We start from the raw sequence: 19,325 nt of genomic DNA, 5'->3' as shown, positions 1-19,325 counted from the left end.
ACATTGCAAGGATACTTCACTCCTATTTCAACTTAGTATTATCTCACCATTTACTTTACGACAACGTCCAGCATGTCAGTTGATCCAAGCAGAGTAATAATTCTAAATGTCACAGTAGTTTGCTGCCACTTTAACTACATCCTCTTGGTTGACTTGGTTTCAATATAAGTTACTGACAATCTATATTTGGACACAGAAGTCACTGAAGACTGCACTAATGAGTTTGAGATTATTATTGATACATGAATAACCAGCAAGCCCACCTGAAGTAGCTTCCACAGGAGCTCTCTCTTGCTATACCTGAGTTATGTGTACCAGCAGGTTATAACAAAACCAAAAAAGGCTTCTGCTTTGTTATCCTTTTAGGACACACTGCTCTGCTTTCTTGTTGCTTATCAGAATGTATTGTCAGACATACTTCAACTACTTCAGGACAGTATTATAATGTGCTACCCTATCCTCTATCCTTGCAGAATGGAAATACACCATGTTAAATTGCAAATAAGTCTCTTTGTTCATTTTGTTTAGGGCACAAGGGTGTTTCTTACTTCACACTCCACTTTGCATTTCCTTTGTATGTATCCCAACCGTGGCCTCCTGTGATATTTTAAGAAATGCCAATTGAACATTCCGAAGTCAGGAATTGAGATACAAGAATGTGGTGGAGTGAGCTAGTCAGGCCCAGAATACATCACGCCTATGGCCATGTTTTACACCGCTCCTTACTTAGCAAGCAGTGAATTACATTTTATAGCTTTGTCCAAGATCTTCAGTTTGGTAATGTAGCTAAGATCAGGAACTCAGCTGGGAAGGGTGAGGTGAAGTGGACACTGGAGGGGATGGATATGGGGATGGGTAAAATGAAAATGAATATTCAGTTATTCATTTAGTAGTGTCTCCATATGCCACAGCACAGTAAATTCCTCAAACTATATTCTATGCTTGGCGTAGCTTTAGAAATAATGACTAAGTTCCAGAAATATTAACTCATTTATTTATGATAAAGAGACCGTGCTAAGTTACAACTGGATAAACAAAATAATGACTTTGTTTTGAAAGCATTGTGCTATAAATGGAAATTTCTATTAGAAGGTCATGAAGAATTCTGGTGAACTTTAGAGCAGTGGATGAGGAGAGAAACTAAACACAAGTTTGCCATAAACCATATTTTCTTATTCTTTGCCTACTGAAGTTGTTTTTACTCTCTTACTGGAAGACTATTAATCATTAATTTCATTTGAAAAGACAGAGCTTAACTGAGCTTAACAGTTCCCTTCAGTTATGTAAAAAATCATTGGCAGTAATGCAGAAATGAAAACATGTGCTAAATTGTTGCCTAAATTAGAGGAGAATTAAATGGTCAGACATTTAATAATTATAGAGATTGAGGATTGCAAAAGGAGGTTTTTTTAAAGAACTCAAAAGGCTGTAATTTTTTTTCACTCTCTTAAATCATTCAAATGTTTCTGTGTAATCACAGTAGCGTAGCAGTTAGCGCAATGCTATAACAGTGCCAGCGATCGGGTTCAATTCCCGTCGCTGTCTGTAAGGAGTTTGTGTGTTCTCCCGTGTCTGCGTGGGTTTCCTCCAGGTGCTCCGGTTTCCTCCCACATTCTAAAGACGTAGCGGGTAGGTTAATTTGGGTTTAAAATTGACGGCGCGGACTCATTGGGCCAGAAGGGCCTGTTACCACGCTGTAAATAAAATTTTAATTTTTTAAAAACATAGCATAAGTAGATCTTAATGGTGACATAAAGAAATACTATGTCAGATCTTTGAACAGCAAATTCAATAGAAAATAGCATGTCAGCAACCAATCCAATAATGTCAGGCCCATATTTGTTATCATTGAAAGTATCAGAATGAAATTCATCAAACAAATAAACAACTGTTACTTTAATGTAGCAATATGAAAAACAAACGAGGCATTTTCTTTTGCCAGGGAATCAACGGAAAGGAAAATCCAGCAGAACGTAAAACTTGCAATTCACTGTCTGCTGTTATCACCCAAAATTATTTTACTTTGGTACTACAGTGCTTTTTAAATATTGTAATATCAATATCAGAGAGTACTAAAATAGTTAAGGAGATTTATTGGGTCTCTAGGATAAAAGCACACAATTAAACAGATGCATTGTAGGAAGATATATAATTACTATTTGTGCAGATTTGTCAAAACCAATGAAAATGTCAAATGCAACTGTTTTTTTAAATACATTACTTTGATAATCTTTAATTTAACTGTTATCAAAGTGAGAGAAAGGCAGCAACTCCTGGTGGTTTTCCACAACTTAATTTAGTTCAATTTGAAAGATGCATATTTGACCATAGGCAATTTACTAAAATACTTAAGACCTATTGTATTTATATAAACTACTTCCTCACAGGGAACAAATAAGCAGTAGAGGGAGATGCAAGGGCTAAATACAATCCCACTTTAGCAATTAAGCAAAATCCTGCTTCAAATCTGAGACTGTGAATGAGGAATGGAACAGAAATTAAGATAAGATCTTAAAACATGCTAACCTCTAGGGAACATTGAGATTCTCTCACTATACATATTTCTATCATTAATAACAGAATAAGAATGTTGAGTTTAGGTTTTTAAAAATATTTATATGTTGATTTTTTTGTGGTTTCAGGTAAGTTCTGAGGTTTCACCAATGAACTACACTCAAGGGTAATTATCCCTTTTAGATATTAAAAAATTACAGCCTTTCAAGTGGGCATTCCAGGTATGAAGATATTGCTTAGTCTATATGTCTGACATAACTGGCACTCTTTAACTACCTGGAATAATTCCATGTGACCATGAAATTTGAAATATATTCCAAAAAGAGGCAATTGGTTAAAGGATGTTGCCTGGTAAAAGGTCAAGTTTGGCTATGTTATGTTGTCAGTTGATATAATCGTGATGTCCAGAAATTCCTATTCATGCAGTAATATTTTTCTATGGCTTGCCTGTTGCTGTGAAACCCAGGCCCATTTGTTGCATCGGTTAATGGATGACAAATGTTTCAGTAAATCAGAAAATGAATACCAACATCTCACATCCTCATAAAGAAAAATTACAAAGTGAAAGCCTTCACTAACAACCTTTTGATTTATTTCTGTCATTCTGTTGAGTTTATTTATCTAGCAATTGCTGGGGGGGATATCATTTTCAGGTACATTACAGTGTAATCCATAGTTGAGTTGCTAAACTGCCATGGCAGTACATAGAACGATATGGATCAAATTCCTACTCCAAAGGAGAAAACATCTAGGCTGAAGGTTCCCCTTAAATTCCCCTTCCCCTTCCCACATCGACATGTCTGTCCTCAGCCTCCTCCACTGCCAGGGTGAGGACAAATGCAAAGTAGAAGAACAGCACCCTATATTCTGCCTTGATAGTCTACAGCCTGGTGGCATGAGCATTGAATTCTCCAATTTCAGGTAACCTTCTCCCACTCTGCATCCCTTTCTCTCTCCTTCTGATCTACTATCACGCAGTTTCTTTTGCCTCCCCCACCTACTCCATCTGCCCGTCACCCACACATTCCTCCCAAGGGTGCTCTCTCCCCTCCCCTCATTTGATTACACTCTTCACCTTCCTTTTTATCAGATTCCATAATATGTAGCCCTTTGTTGTCTCCACTTATCACCACTCTGTCACTATCCTCATCTGAATCCATCTGCCAATCAACTCCTCCTCACCCAGAACTGCCTAACGTTTACCAGCTCCGGCCCCACCCCTCCCTCTCCCCCTCCCCTCTTTATACTGGCAATTTCCCCTCTATACTTTCAGTCCAGATAAAGGGTCTCAGCCCAAAACCTCGACTCTCCATTTCCCTCCAGCAGCCCATTTTCAGCCTGAAAGTTCAGTGCAGTATTGAGAGGATGCTGCATGTTTGGAGATGAAGCCTTTAAATGAGATGTTAAATCAGTGAGATGTCTGTTTTCAGAGGTGGACATGAAAAACTTCAATGATACTATGTCAAAGAAGAGCAGGATCTGAACAATATTATCCTCCAATCCATATCTCAAAAAAAAGAATGATCATTATCACATTGCTGTTTGTGGGAACTTGCTGTGCACAAATTGACTGCCATCTTTTCTACTCCACTACATCTATTTCATCAGCTGTAACATAAAGTTCTTTGGACATTCTGAAAGTTGCTGTATAGTGGAAGTCTGTCTTTATTTCATTATGGAGCTTATAGTTGGAGAGCCAGCTGGCACAACTTTAGGGCTGCTTGTTGGATAGAAGCAATATGAGCACTTTATTTTTGGTTAGTGACCTTACTATTGATTAATAACTTGAGTGGAGAAGATATCATGGCTTCCTCTCTGGTGAAGATAGTGGAAAGTAGAGCTAGGGTCACAAAGAGCTCAAAAATCCTCAACTTTTTTTTGATAAGACTTTCTCTGTGGGGCCAGGAGATGAGGGTGTGTTCATGCAGCTCAAACATGGAAAGTTAAGGCCTCCAACTTCAGAATCAGAATCAGGATCAGGCTTATTATCACTGCCTTACTTGTCGTGAAGTTTGTTGTTTTGCAGCAGCAGTACAGTGCAAAGACATGAAATTACTATAAATTACAAAATAAATAAACAGTGGAAAAAGATTTCTTCAAATCCTCTCCTTTGACATATATACTTGTCCTTTATTCTTTGTGAATCCTTCATTTCTGATGCTATCATTCATTCTTGACAAACAAGGCAACAAGGCACAAATTATGCTTGTACATTTTCTGAATGCAGCTCCTATTTATGCTTATTGAAATTTATACCAATATTTGGAGAATTATAGACAGCTTCTTGTGATATTAATTCGAAATGCACATTTAAATTAAAAGCAGCTTTCAACATAGATGTCTTTAAACTCTGCTATAATCATTCATGCAGTACAACTCTGTTTGCCTTTAATGTTATAATGGATTTAACTTGGGAATCTGGAGTTTCCATTCATGGTAGATTTCATTTCATGCTAGGCTTGTGCATCAACTCAACCCAATACCATTCTCATTGTCATTTCTAAATTCCATGCATGAAATGAGTAAGATTTTAATGTATTTATAGCTGGTTGGAAATATCAAGTTACATTGCAAAGGATTACTGTACATTTGGTGATGGTTAAATTTAATCCAAGTATGGTTGTACTATAGATTTATCATTTTACCATTATTGTATTCATGTTTTCATGAAAATATATCCAGGAATATGATACCCATTTAATTTCACTAGGCAAGTTCACTCAACAATGAGACCAATAAGAAAACCTGGAGCTTAGTCAAGATCTAATGTTATTTCAATGCACCTGTTGATAAACTGCTTTTATGTATTTAGCACTTAATATGTAATGCCATACACACCTCAAGGAAAGCTGAAAATCACAGTTTCTAGCAAATTTATATCTAAACCTAATCAGATCAAAGGAATAAGTGAAAGGTGTAGCAGAAGGCTTAATTTTAGATTTCAATGGCACTCAGTTAATACAGAAACAGGAATAATCTTTCTATTGCAGGTGGAGAATACTCACTGAATAATCAATGCCATTCAGCATGCTGTTTCAGAACTCCTACCTACTGTGTTGTCATGCCAACACACATTGCAGCTCCCAAAACTCCACTTCCCATTCATTTCAAAGATAATCAACGTGCAATTTTTATGAAATGCTATGATTAATGCTGCTCATCTTCTTTGCTCTGAAAATTGTAAACAAGCATTGGTTCTCCTTTTAATCCACTTCTTGCTGAAATAAAAGTCAAGTGATTCCTTCTTAAGCCCAAATTGAATTTGAGGCCATAATAACCACGTACAGTTTGGGTCAGCATGACCTAAATTGAACGCCATCCATATTGAATGGTTGTCTTCAGTCAGTTATAGAGTCATTGTGTCATACAGCACAGGAAAATGCTCTATGACCCACGTACATGCCAAACATCAAGTACCTATCTATGCTAATCCCATTTATCAGCTCTTGGGCCATAGCCCACAATGCCTTGGCAATTCAAGAGCTTGTCCAGAATACTTAATGCACTGCTCCTTGAAGCTATCTCAAAGCTTTGATTATTAATGATAATTTACAGGTTATTTACATCTGCGCTCTGCACAGACTAATATATGCCTGCATTACTTTCCAACAACTGTTTCTTCACCAAGCTTTTCTCCAAATCTCCTGAAGGAAATGATTCACCCTGGGGTATGCCTATTATCCTGCACATTGTCTAATTGTCCTTTCAGAATATACGAGTTTACATTTTCCATTACAATAATGGGAGTCAGATTAAGGCAGGTAAAGCCACTACATGCTAATATGGGGACTAAGTACTTGGATTACACCACTCCTAACTAAAAGCACAAAAAATAGAAAACATTAAAATGCAGGGATGACGAGGGTGATTTGCTCAATCAATTCATAAATTGCAGACAATCAAAATCTTGCTTCTACAAGTGTGAGATGTTTCTGGATAGACAGAGTTCTCAATGGAAGCCTGCGGTGGATTACGCACCAGGTTTCTGCTGAGTGGACATATCCTTTAAGCCCCAGCTGCAGCACATGATCACAGAGATCTTCAGCAATGGCAGAATCAGAATCAGGTTTATTATCACTGACATTATGTTGCGAAATTTGTTGTTTTGTGGCAGCAGTACAGTGCAAGACATAAAGACATAAAAATTACTAATAAGTTACAAAAATAAATAAATAGTGCAAAAGAGGTAGTGTTCATGGGTTCATGGACCGTTCAGAAATCTGATGGTGGAGGGTAAGAAGCTGTTCCTGAAATGTTGAGTGTGGGTCTTCAGGCTTCTATACCTCCTCTTCGATGGTAGTAATGAGAAGAGGGTATGTCCCGGGTGGTGAGAGTCCTTACTGAGTAGATCACGATACCACACAATATGACAGCAATGTGGCACAGTAGTTGGTGCTGCTACCTAACAGCTCCAAGGTCAATCCTGACCTTGGATGCTATCTATTTGGAGTTTGCACATTTTCCCTGTGAGTGTGTGGGTTTCATCCGGGTGCTCTGTTTTCCTCCCACTGAATCCGAGATGTCCTGGTGGGTTAATTAGTTGCTGTAAATTTCCACTTAGTGTAAATAAATGGCAAAAAGTAGGTTCATGGTGGGCTACAGAGGAATAAGACAAGGGAGAACTGAATTGATAGAAATGCCCTAAGGAGAAGGACACTGTAGTTGGAAAATTTGGGGAGGAGGGTGGTGAAATTCTATAATTCATCACAAAAATAGAGATTTCTTAGCAGGTTTACAGGTGGATAAATTCCAGGCTGCTAATGGAGGCAAGGGAGGAAATTGCTGGGGCCTCGACAGAGATTTTTAAATCTTTGCTGGCAATAGGTGAGATGCCAAATGATTGGAGGACAGCAAATGTGGCACATTTTTCAAGAAGTGCAAAAGTGATAAGCCAGGTAATTACAGGCCTGTGAGTCTAACACTAGTGGTAGGGAAGTCATTGGGAAGCAAAAATCTGAGGGGCAGGATTAACCTACACCTGGAAAGGCAGGGATTAATCAAAGATAGTCGGCATGTCTTTGTTGAAGGAATCCTGTTTAACTAATCTGATTAAATTTTTTGGCAAGGTAATAAAATGCACTGACAAGGGGACACAAGAGCAGAGAAGAACACGAGCAGGAGTAGGCCACTGATTCGTCAAGCCTGCTCCACCATTTAATAATTTGATGGCTGATCAACACTGGCCTCAACTTCTCTTCAATGACAGTTCCTCATAATCCTCAATTTCTCAATCTGTCAAATACTTATCTGCATCCACTTTAAATGTATCTAATTATCTGGACTCCACCATCCTTGGGGGAAGAGAATTCCAGAGATTCACTACCCTCCGACAGAAGAAACTTAAGTGTAGTTGATGTAATCTACAAGGACTTCAGTAAGGCCAATAGAAAGATCCCCATGGGAAACTGGTCTGAAAGGTTAGAACCCATGAGATCTAAGGCAAGTTGGCAAACTGGATCCTAAATTAGAGGCAGAGATTGATAGTGGAGGATTATTTTTGTAAGTGGAAGCCTGTGACAAGTGCTGTACCACAGTGTTTGTAGCTGGGACCCTTGCTGATTGTTATACACGTTAATGATCTGGATATGAATGTAGAGGTATGATTAGTAAGTTTGCAGATGGCTCAAAAATTGATGGTGTTTTTGACAGTGAGGAGGATTGTCGTGGGCTACAGAATGATATTGACCAGTTGGTGAAGTGGTACAGCGATGTCAGAATATCCTGATAAGTGTGAGGTGATACACTCTGGGAGGACTAATGAGAGTAGGAAATATACAATGAATGGTAGGGCCACAGGGAATATTGGGGAACAGATGGACCTTGAAGTACAAGTCCAAAGAACCCTGAAGGTAGTAGGACAGATAGATAAGAGAGTAAAGGCAGCATATGGGATACCTGCCTTCATTAACCATAGCACAGAATATAAAAGTAGAGATGTTTTGGTACAACTTTATAAAATATTGGTTAGGCCACAGCTGGAGTGCTGTGTGCAGTTCTAGTTACCACACTATGGGAAGAACTTGATTGCACTGGAGTGGGTGTAGAGGAGGTTGAGCAGGACGTTGCCTGGGATGGAGTGTTTCAGTTATAAGAAGAGATTGGATAGACTGGGTTTGTTTCCCTTGAAGTGGAGAAGGCTGAGTGGGAAATGTAGGGAGAAAGTCAATGGGCAAGGAAATGGCAGATGAGATTCAATGTTGAGAAATGTGCAGTTGTACACTTTGGAAGTAGAAATAAGCAGATAGATTATTATCTAGAAGGAGAGAAGATTGATAGTGCGGTAGTACAAAGGGACTTGGGGGTACTCATACAAGATACCTTAAAAGTTAACCACCAGGTTGGATCGGTGGTTAAGAAAGCGAATGCTATGTTGGCATTCATCTCGAGAGGTATAGTGTATAAAAGTAAGGAAGTGTTGATGAGGCTCTACGGGGCGCTAGTGAGGCCTCATTTGGAATACTGTGCGCAGTTTTGGGCCCCACATCTTAGGAAGGATGTGCTGACGTTGGAGAGGGTTCAGAGGAGATTTACGAGAATGATTCCAGGAATGAAAGGGCTTAAGTATGATGAGCGTTTGTCGGCTCTTGGACTGTACTCGCTGGAGTACAGAAGGATGAGAGGGGACCTCGTAGCGACATTTAAAATGTTGACAGGTAAGGATAGAGTAGATGTGGCTAGGCTGTTTCCCTTGGTGGGCGTGTCCAGGACCAGAGGGCACAATCTTAGAATTAGAGGGTACAGTTTCAAGACAGAGATGAGGAGAAGTTTCTTTTCCCAGAGGGTGGTGAAATTGTGGAACTCTTTGCCACGCACAGCAGTGGAGGCCAGATCAGTGGGGGTATTCAAGGAGGAGATAGACAGATATCTAAATAGTCAGGGTATCAAGGGATATGGGGATAAGGCTGGCAAATGGGATTAGAATAGTTTTTTTTCCCACCCCATTTCTTTTTCCCTTTTCCTTGGAGCAGACTCGATGGGCCGAATGGCCTGCTTCTGCTCCCTTATCTTGTGATCTTGTGATCTTGTGACATCTGTCTAAATAGCCCATAATGGGAAATCAAGTTAAGGGTTTAATCTTTTACTTCTCCCAATCTATTTAAGTGATTAAAGACAACTGCAGCTCTTCAGTTGAGTGTGCAGATTTTTACCAGTGAATTTGAGATTGTGGTCTCTAAATCTCCATTCAGCAATTTCTATTTGCTACCAGTAATACAGTCAACAATCCAGTTCATATGCAAAGTCACAAAACCTTCAAAGAAATGATCAAAAGTGGGAGCAAACTTGTTTTTCTCTCTTTGGTTTTCCTGGACATGTATGTTAATCAGTAACCAAGATTATGGATTCAGTTAGTTGACAAGCCAAGTGTTCTCAGCAGATAAAAACACTTCTTACAGGCCTCTAGTCTGCAAAGGGTGGGCTTGCTTTCCTAAACAAAAGCATTCCCTGAGAATGGTTGACCTTTTAGGTACAAGATCATTAGTTTAGTTAATTTTAGAAGCTGTCAAGATGAAAAACATTATTTCTATCACCATCACTTCAGAAATACCACACAGCCAAGTATTAAAACAATGCATTCTCAAAATGGCATGAAAACAAGACTGTTCTTTAGTCACCACAAGTCACACAAGCCTATTCTTAGTATGGGCGTGTTTCAGACTGTGTGATTTGGTAAACGAGCTGCTAACATTACCAATCCATTTCTGGTCACCAGCTATGACAATTTCTTTGACAAAAGAACAGATTCCTGAAAAATACAAAATTATTCAACTCATATTGGTGAAATTAAAATCTACTTACATCATTTATTTTTTAAACTGGTCTCATTTTATAATCTAACCAAGAGGATCATTTTACACAACATTTAACAACGTAGGTTGTTAACTAAAAGCATCATTGAAAATGGAAAATACCGTACCCATGTTACCACCGACGTTGGTGTTAGGTGATTTCATAAATTAGAGCATTGTCTGATTTGTTTAAATAGAGTAATGGTCATGGGGCAACCCCTGAATCTGTGCTGGAAAACATTTCCAATAGTAAGCAAGAATGGAATTAGATAAGGCACTAAACAGCTTTACTGTTCTAATAATTCTGGAAAGAAACTGACTATTCATTATTTGATTATGTTTCCAAATATACCACATGGCGTTGGCAAAAGATAAGACAGAGGGAGAGACTCTGTGAGGGTTCTCTACTAAAACCTTATCAGAAGAGTAGCACAAATATGGAAAATCATCAGTTTTCCTGAGGTTGCAGCAGAGAAACAGGAGAACACCCATGGGGAGATAATGGATTTGGCTCTTTCCATAGTTTGGGACAGGAAGTTATGAAGAGGACTGGAGGAGCACAAACACCAACACAGGCCTGCTGGGCCAAACGGGCTATTTCTGTGCTGTGCATTTTATGTGGTGGGGAAGATAAGTCAGTGCCAGCATCAAGCAGTGACAAAAAGCAAGGATCAGATGCGGCAGAAGCTGAAAATCTGAAATGAAATGCAAATGATGAAAACAAGATTAGGCGACAAAGCATCTGTGGAGAGGAAAGCAGTGTGAATTACCATTAAGTTTACTTGGGATCTTGAAGAATGCCAGTTGGGTATCGGAAGGGGAGGATGGGCAGATAATTCCCAGGCAGGAAACCCTGAGGTTCGCAGTCTGATAACCCTGAGGTTCCCAGTCCTCCTGCAGAATTTAACTCAGAATTATTACAAATGTCTTCAGCAGGTTTCTCATCCGACAGCCAGATTGATGGGCTGTCTGTCAGTCAGATAAGGAGGTATTTCCAGAGCAGATGCTATGTAAGAAGGAGACTGTGGTAGAAGTGTGGGGAATTGTAGATTATGAGAATGAGTTGAAGAGTGGTGTAGTATTTGGAAATGGCATTGGGAGAATGGGGTTCATAAGCCCAGGGATTGCCAAAAATAATGTGAGGCATCTGGATTCAGTGATCAGGCAGATGTGGAAGTCAGAGATCCCTAGGTATGGGAGAACCTGGAGATCCTGGGAAACATGGGATATTGGAGATGGCAAACATGATTTTGGGTTGGAAACTGTGGAGAATGGGGGCTTTGAAGATTAATGTGATCATACTGAAATTACAGGTCATGTGAACAGAGATAATGGCAGATTGAAGAGTCAGGGATATTGAGATGGATTGAGTTGGAGATTGGGGAAAATTATGGTTGCATTGAAGGAAAACCTCCTGTTTCTTGTGGCCCACAAACAACAATATAAACACACTTTCCTCATATTCCCTGACCTTTTGCCTCCTTTTACCTGTTGGGATTCCTGACCCTTGGGAAAGCATGGGTTAAACATAAATATCTGTTAATATGGATGACGTCAACCTCCTTAAAAGATTTTACTAATCGACTCACATCCTAAGGGCAGGTTGCTTGGCAACCATCATTCCCATCTCCAATAAGCGGAAATGGAAATTTGGAGGTCTGTTGGGTTTGGAACTGGGATTGAAATTCATTACTTTTTTGGCTTACACCTGCCTGCATAGCTTTCCTGTTCCTTGGGGATAAAATTTCCCCAACATTTAAGGTTGGGGAGATTTTATTAGAAGCAGAATATGTTCAAGAAGAACATCTTTTAAGCAAATGTTAAGCCAGATGGGAAAGAACAGAAGGGAGAAGTATGTGACAGGATGATTGTGGAGTGTGGCACAATGAAATGACGATAAGGCAAAGACAAAAACAAGGGATAAGTCCAGAGGATATGAAAATTGTTGCAATAGTTCAGTGCAGAAAGGAACAACAGGGAAAAGTCATGGAAAAACTTAATTTATCTCTCCATACCAGGTGTCCATTCATACAAAGAATTCTCCATATTAGTAGATTCACAGGATTCCAGATTGAACAACACAGTTTGTATCCCATGGACAAACCCAGCTCACTTCAGCTGTTGTTCATAGCACAAATGTTCAGGTCAGGAGAACTCCCAAATATCGAGTTTCCTACAGAAAGCTGGGTGGATTACAATCACCACTGATGTGTGATATTTTTCTTTTTCACATTCATTCTTCTTCTCCTCATTTACAATGATCCAGATAGTGGAAAACAAGCTTTTCTATGGAAAGCAACCTTTTATGTTTGGATCTCAAACCTCCAAATGCTTTAAATTAGTCATGGGATTTGATTTTTTTTCAGAATCCTGTTTTCCTCAAATTTACATATGCTGGTGCACGCATACCAAAAGAAGACAAGTGTGTTAAGATTGCCAGTTGCATATGTGTAGATATAGAAACTGCCACCGTGCATGGCAAATAGTCATGCCATTATGAATTAATGAATATTTTCATTCTGCTCAAGCTAAACAAGAAAATAACAGGATATGGCCATTAAATCCATTGCTCATATTCTGTTCCAAAGCCTGACCATTTGTTGATTTTTTAGTTAAAGAATATAATGCATCACATTTTGTGCTAATAGGCTGGGGTTGTGGAAGCATTATGTATCATTTAAAGCATTTCCTCATGTTACAGACAAGTGAATGCATGTTAATTTATTGTGAAATCTACCTGTCACATGCTGCAAAATAGCCATGGAAACCAAAGAAAAATGTAATTTTTTTCAGGTTTTGTGCAGCTGTAAATTATCAGATGAGCAGGAGACTTCATACAAACATTTTCTTCACTTGCTTCAAGGACTCCCATCCAAATGTTTTCTGGGTAGTGTGGGCAAAAACAAGTTCTCTCATTTTTTTTAATGTCTTGTACAGAACCAATCAGGAAAAACATTTAATGGTAAACAGAGTGTGACACTCCAGGTTGGTGTTGCACATGTAAAAGAAGGGTTACACTTGGGCAGATCTCAAACCATGAACAACTCTGGTGATTAGAGTGCAACAGAGAATCACCAGAGTCAACAATTATTTTTACTTATGACTGAATTGAATACCAGTACCTCTCATGTGGCTGTGTTATTGAGGTCATCACTGCAGATTCTACTCATGTTGGCTCATGTTAACAGAAAGACTGCACATTGTTGATCATCTATCTCATAAACCTTTAGGTCAGTTCTTGGGTTGGTTGTTTGATCAGACTGAAAAGCTCAAATTTCTCCAGACTTACCACATAATTTGTGCTCTGAGATGAGGGTTGAGTCTTGTGACTTTGTTCTGCATTGAATTCAATGCTTAACTGTGTACCTAAACTGGTAGCATTTCTGTGTATCAGAAGTGGACATGGTGCTCAAAGTTTGGTCTGACCCTGTGTACTATTCAGATTAATCACGAGTTCCTTTGACTTTATTCCATAGTGTTAGTAATATATTATAACATTCAAATGACTATTGTTTGCTGTGTTTCAAATGTACTTTAATCTTGATTAGATATCACCTCTGCTCTGTCAGCATTTTGCATCTGCAACTGTATTTTTCTTGGCTTCCCTGTGTGAATTTTTCACCCTTGCAACATGTTTATGAACATTCTAACATTCATTACAGCATTACAACCAGTTCTTTTCCTGCAAAATTCGTCAATTTTCACTTTTATTTCCAGTTTGATTTGATTTTTAAAAATTCTATTTGTGGTAAGTCTTAGTTGGATCATATGTTGACTAAAGCCACAATATTAAGGCATCATGTCCAAAATTTGAAGCAAGGTTATAAGTTTAGGAGTTGACCGTTGAATGTTTAGAAACCTGCCAGCAATGGTTACAATGTAGTCCATTGTCTGGCTTTTATGTCTGTAATTGCAGGTGGATTTGATTTTCCAGTGATTGCGGAGGTGGCTGGAACTCCCATGGGAAGTCTGGCAGCAGAAGATCATGGAGTCATATAGCATGGAAACAGGTCTTTAGCCCACAGAGTCATCACGGACCACCAAACATGAATTTACACTTTTCCTACACTAATCCCATTTTGATCTCTCCACATTCCTCTTAAACTCCTCCTAGATCCTGTCACTCACCGACAAACTATGGGCAATTTACAGCAGCCAATTAACTTACTGACCCCCACATCTTTGGGATATGGGAAGAAATCAGAGCACTTGGAGGAAATCATGTGGTCACAAGGAGAATGTGCAAACTCCAGCACTTGTGATTAATCTGAATAGAACACAGGGTCAGACCAAACTTTGAGAACCATGTCCATTTCTGGTTCTGTAGCCCTAGGTTATTGAATTCAATGCAGAACAAAGTCACAAGACTGATCCTTCATCTCAGAGAATGAATTATGAGGGAAATCTGGAGAAATTTGAGCTTTTCAGTCTTTTGAGTTCTACCAGTTGCATCAATGTGCCACGCAGTAGAGGGTTGCCCATGATCTCTGTGGAATGGAGACACAAGAGACTGCAGATGCTGGAATATGGAGCAAATAACAAACTGCTGGAAGAACTCAGTGGGTCGAGCAACAACCGTGGAGGCAAAGGGATGGTTGATGTAATCCTGAGACATGGTCACAACCCGAAATGTCAATCAGCCCTTTGCCTCCAAGGATGCTGCTCGACATGCCGAGTTCCCCCAGCAGTTTGGTTTTGATCTCTGTGGAATGTTTGAGTATGGTTTAGATTTTATGGATCAGCGATGAGCTTTTTTATTAGGGATGCTGTTCCTGTCCCAGTACCTCTTCTATCTGGCTTTACTGTCAAATGTGGGTGAGTCCAGGGAGCTGTAGTGGAATTACTAGGGTTCCCTGGACTTATGTCAAAGTCCTTGTTGTTTGTTGAGGGTTGGTTCATGCAAATGGCTTCCATTATTTGAACTGTTTTCAGGTCCTACAGACATGAATAGACCAAATGTTACAGAGATTGGTGGCCACTCATTAGGGTTTATTTAAGTGTCAGCGGTCCAATTTGCATGTTAAGCTGGAGGTCAACCATCTCCACATGGGCTCTTCCTAATCATACCAGGGAACACTGGGAATCTGACACCAACTTGCTCACAGTGCTCCTGTTAAGTTACTTCTCCCTTGTCACAAAATAGAGAGCTCACAACCAGCACTGTCAACTGGCCATGAGGGTTCATGGTGATGGTGCCCAGATCCACAATAGGCATTTAATCTCACCTTTCAGAACAAAATCACTTCATTCAAACATCTTCATGATCATTGCCACCAGCATGGACATATCTCAGCACCCACTGAAGGTCTCAGAAATTGCAGCATTAATGACAGTAGGAAGACTGTGGGGTGCACAGGGAATGTCACTGGCAGGCCTTCCCTCAATAGGTGCAGACCTGCTTGGGAGGCTTTTCTATTGCTTTGAGGACAGCGTTAAGTTGACTAGGTCAGATCTTGTTTGATGCGACCCACTGCTTGCACTCAGCCCCTTTGAGCAGCACATACTTGCTGTGGTGGTTGCAGTGGGGGCTGTTTTGAAGGCCTCCACTCCAGGGCCCTTCTGTGAGGCAGAGCAGGCTGTGTGTGGCATATAAACTATTGAAAAAGGTATATAAACTATTGAAAAAAAATCTATAAATTATTTAATAAATGAAAAATAAGTGAAAGAAAACATAAAAAAGTCAGTTAAAGATGGAGACACAAGAGACTGCAGTTGCTGTAATCTGGAGCAACATACAAAATTACCTAGTTAAAGACACCATTTTAATGTTAGTTATCCCATTTGTTTGTAAAACTCTGGAACTGCCACAGGACCATACTGTTGTGCCTCTGTACGAAGATGCAGAAGTTTGCAACACAGTGAACAGTGGATGGCAGATGACAGTGATTCCCTATGGAGTTGCTCGCCACAACAAGGTATGAGCACCCATTCAGAAGAGATTACCAGCTGGACAGAGGAAAAGAGTCAAGGATGTGGTGCAAAACCTCTTTGAAGAAATGCGATAATCCCACTGACTCCTGGGAATCTCTGGACCATGAACTGCTCAAAGTGGAGAAGGAGAAATCAGGATGGTATTGAGAACCTTGAGCCCATGTCTTGGGAGGCCCTGTGTAGAGGGCAGAGGAGCAGACCACTTCCCAAACCACCCATTCATGCCACCATCTGCCCCATCTGTAGAAGAATCTGCAGATTCCACAAAGGTCTCAATAGCTGCCACAAACCAGAGTGGAAGTAAGTCCTCTTCAATCTCACAGGACTGCCTGAGAAAGGATGGTCTGGCCCAGAGGCATCAGGAACTTTAGCCTGGATTTCAGAAGGGAAAGGGGCAAAGCCAAGTGAGTTTGTAAGGTAGACCAGCAAGAGGTACAACTAGCAGAGCGCTGTCTCACAGCTCCAGGGACCTGGGTTCAATCCTGACCTCTGGTGCTATCTGTTTGGAGTTTTCATGTCCTCCCTTTGACCACACGGGCTTCTTCTGGTCCTCTGGTTTCTTCCCACATCCCAAAGATGTGCAGGTTGCTGGGATAGAGATTTTAGGTGGAGAAATATTGAATGGGAAAAAGATAGTGAGAGAGGAAATATTAGGGAACTCAGTAGATAGCAGTTTGAATGAAATACTTCCCTGGGAAGGAAATTCCAGTATCATCACATTCCATTGCTTTTTGGCTATAGGTACAGCTCTGAAGGATTGCTGGCATTAGACCTTGTTTTACAAATTGGAAAGGCAATGGATCAAATTATTGCAGGCTGGGACATTCTGGGCCATTAACTGTCATTAAGGAAGACACAACTTAATCTAAGACTGTTAGCATGGATTGGATAAGGGAAGATCATCCCTGCCCAACATGAGTGCTTTTTTTCTGTGGCAGCTATAAGGAGGGTTGATGAGGGTGGCACATTTAATTTGGCCTACAAGGATTTTAACAAGGCTTTTGACAAGATCTCATTAGATGACGTAGTTAGTAATGGAAAAGCCAAATGGTATCTAAGAGAAAGTGTGTCCATAAGTCTTTCAGCAATAAGCAAAGAAAGGTAAACAAGACTTGGGAATTCACAATGTTATTATATTGAAAAGTTAATATCGAGGATCTTGCAGTGTATGCTCACAGATCTCTGAGGCAGCAGGAGAGGTGGGTTAGGTATTTAAGGAGGCATGGATGATGCTTTCTTTATTAGCTGAAGGGAATAAAGCTGATTTATTGAATATATAAAAGTAAATATATTAATTTGTGTGAAACATTACCCCAGACACAATTACACAATAATGTGATTCTACTGGTAAGGGTACAGAGGAGATTCATGAGAATGATGGGAGACTGGATAATTTAGCTAGGAGGATAGGAAAGATAGGTTGTGGCTGTTTCCTTTGGAACAGAGGAGGCTGAGGATAGATTTAATTGTATAATATTGTGAAGGGTCTGGATAAAGTGTACAGAAAGGCTCTATTTCTCTTTGTTAAGGGGTCAACTTCCACAGTGCAAATGATATCTGGGCAGATTAAGAAGAAGATTAAGGGATGGGAATATTTGCAAATATGTGGCAATTGCAATGGTTGAAAACTTTCCTATGACTTCTTCTCCCAGAGGGTTGTGAATTTGTGGAATGCACTGCCTCAGAGGGCAGCGGAGGCCAATTCTCTGGGCACTTTCAAGAAGGAGCTAGATAGGTTTCTTATAGATAGGGGAATCAAGGGATATGGGGACAAGGCAGGAACAGGATATTGATTGTTGAGGATCAGCCATGATCTCAAAATGGCGGTACAGACTCGAAGGGCCGAATGGTCTACTTCTGCTCCTATTGTCTATTGTCTATTGACTTCCTCTTGTAGCTTGCTTTGGTTTCTTTGTGTTTCCAGATCCTGCTCAATTTTCCCTTTCTTTTGCTGAAATCTAACGAAAGTTGGGTGGGTTCAACAAAATGTGGGTAATCCATTCTGTCAGGCAGTGACATCGAAAATAATCTTCCATGTATTGATTGCTACCAAAGGAGACAGTTCATCACCAAGAAATAAGGGAGGCATTTGTGAATTATCATCTTGAATTGTGATGTTCTGACTGTGGTTTTAATTGCCAAAATTACTATATATAAACATAGTAATTCAGTTTGGAGCCTGCAATTAACTCAGTTGTGCAACATTCATATTTTCCTCTTCTAGAACAGCTGAGTGAGAGGCAAGAGAGCCAGTTACACTGTCAAAGTGGCCTATGAGAGCCCTTAAGGTGTTCTTTTCTCTATAGAGGTAGAGTGTCAAGACACTGATGTTTCAAGATCATAGGGGAAGTGCTCACAGAATGTGCAGAAAAATGGCAGAAATTAACTCAAAGGTACTGTAAGTACTGTATTACTGCTTGAAAAGTGTTAAGAGTCACATTTGTTTTATATGTTGTTCATCAAAACTTATGAAACCATTTTAGCTGATATACCAACAAACAGTACACATATTCATGATTTTATTTCAAAGTTACAAAAATTTCCAATAGAAAGGAGGTCTGTAGCACTTGTTTCCAAAAAAATAATGTATACTTACAACTATTCTTCATAAGAAAGTAGGCTTTGAAAACTCACAAAATGCAGTGTTTAAATTTTAGTTAAGGAGGAGAAGTATGAGGTATTGAATGGGATAAACATAGTGAAAAAGGAAATCTCTATCGTGGAATCTGTGAATGGTAGAAAATATCCCACCCAATGTATTATTTGAGATTTCCATGGTTATTGGTGACAACAGTGAAGTTAACACATAAACATAACAGAAGATAATTATTTTTAACAACCCTCACCCAGTGTCATCCCATGTATATCTACTTATATAACAAATTCATTACTTCTCCTACTCATGCAAACAAAATCTTACATCTTGAACATTCAGTTTATTACTTCTTCTATACCTGATGAGAGTGAATTGCCTAAGTGTTTAATTGCAACTGGACCAGTACAGAGTTAAAATGCAAAGTTGGATTCTGCACCCTGAAACCTGAACCATTTACCATAACTGTACTTATTATGAGTACAGACCTGAAAACCTCA

The 19,325-nt window shown here is 39.5% G+C and overlaps 1 long non-coding RNA gene across 1 annotated transcript in view; it reads left to right on the top strand.

The window, feature by feature from the left end:
• Window positions 1-2,641: 2,641 nt before the first annotated feature.
• The window catches only part of LOC127569761 (uncharacterized), a 135,636-nt gene continuing 118,952 nt past the window's right edge, over window positions 2,642-19,325 (top strand). Inside the window, exon 1 of the long non-coding RNA XR_007956240.1 lies at window positions 2,642-2,680. This is a non-coding gene — a long non-coding RNA (uncharacterized LOC127569761). The remainder of the gene's footprint in view (window positions 2,681-19,325) is intronic.

The sequence above is a fragment of the Pristis pectinata genome, chromosome 4 (genome assembly GCF_009764475.1).
Source record: "Pristis pectinata isolate sPriPec2 chromosome 4, sPriPec2.1.pri, whole genome shotgun sequence".
Lineage (NCBI taxonomy): Eukaryota > Metazoa > Chordata > Chondrichthyes > Rhinopristiformes > Pristidae > Pristis > Pristis pectinata.
This window is presented reverse-complemented; position numbering and strand designations above follow the sequence as displayed.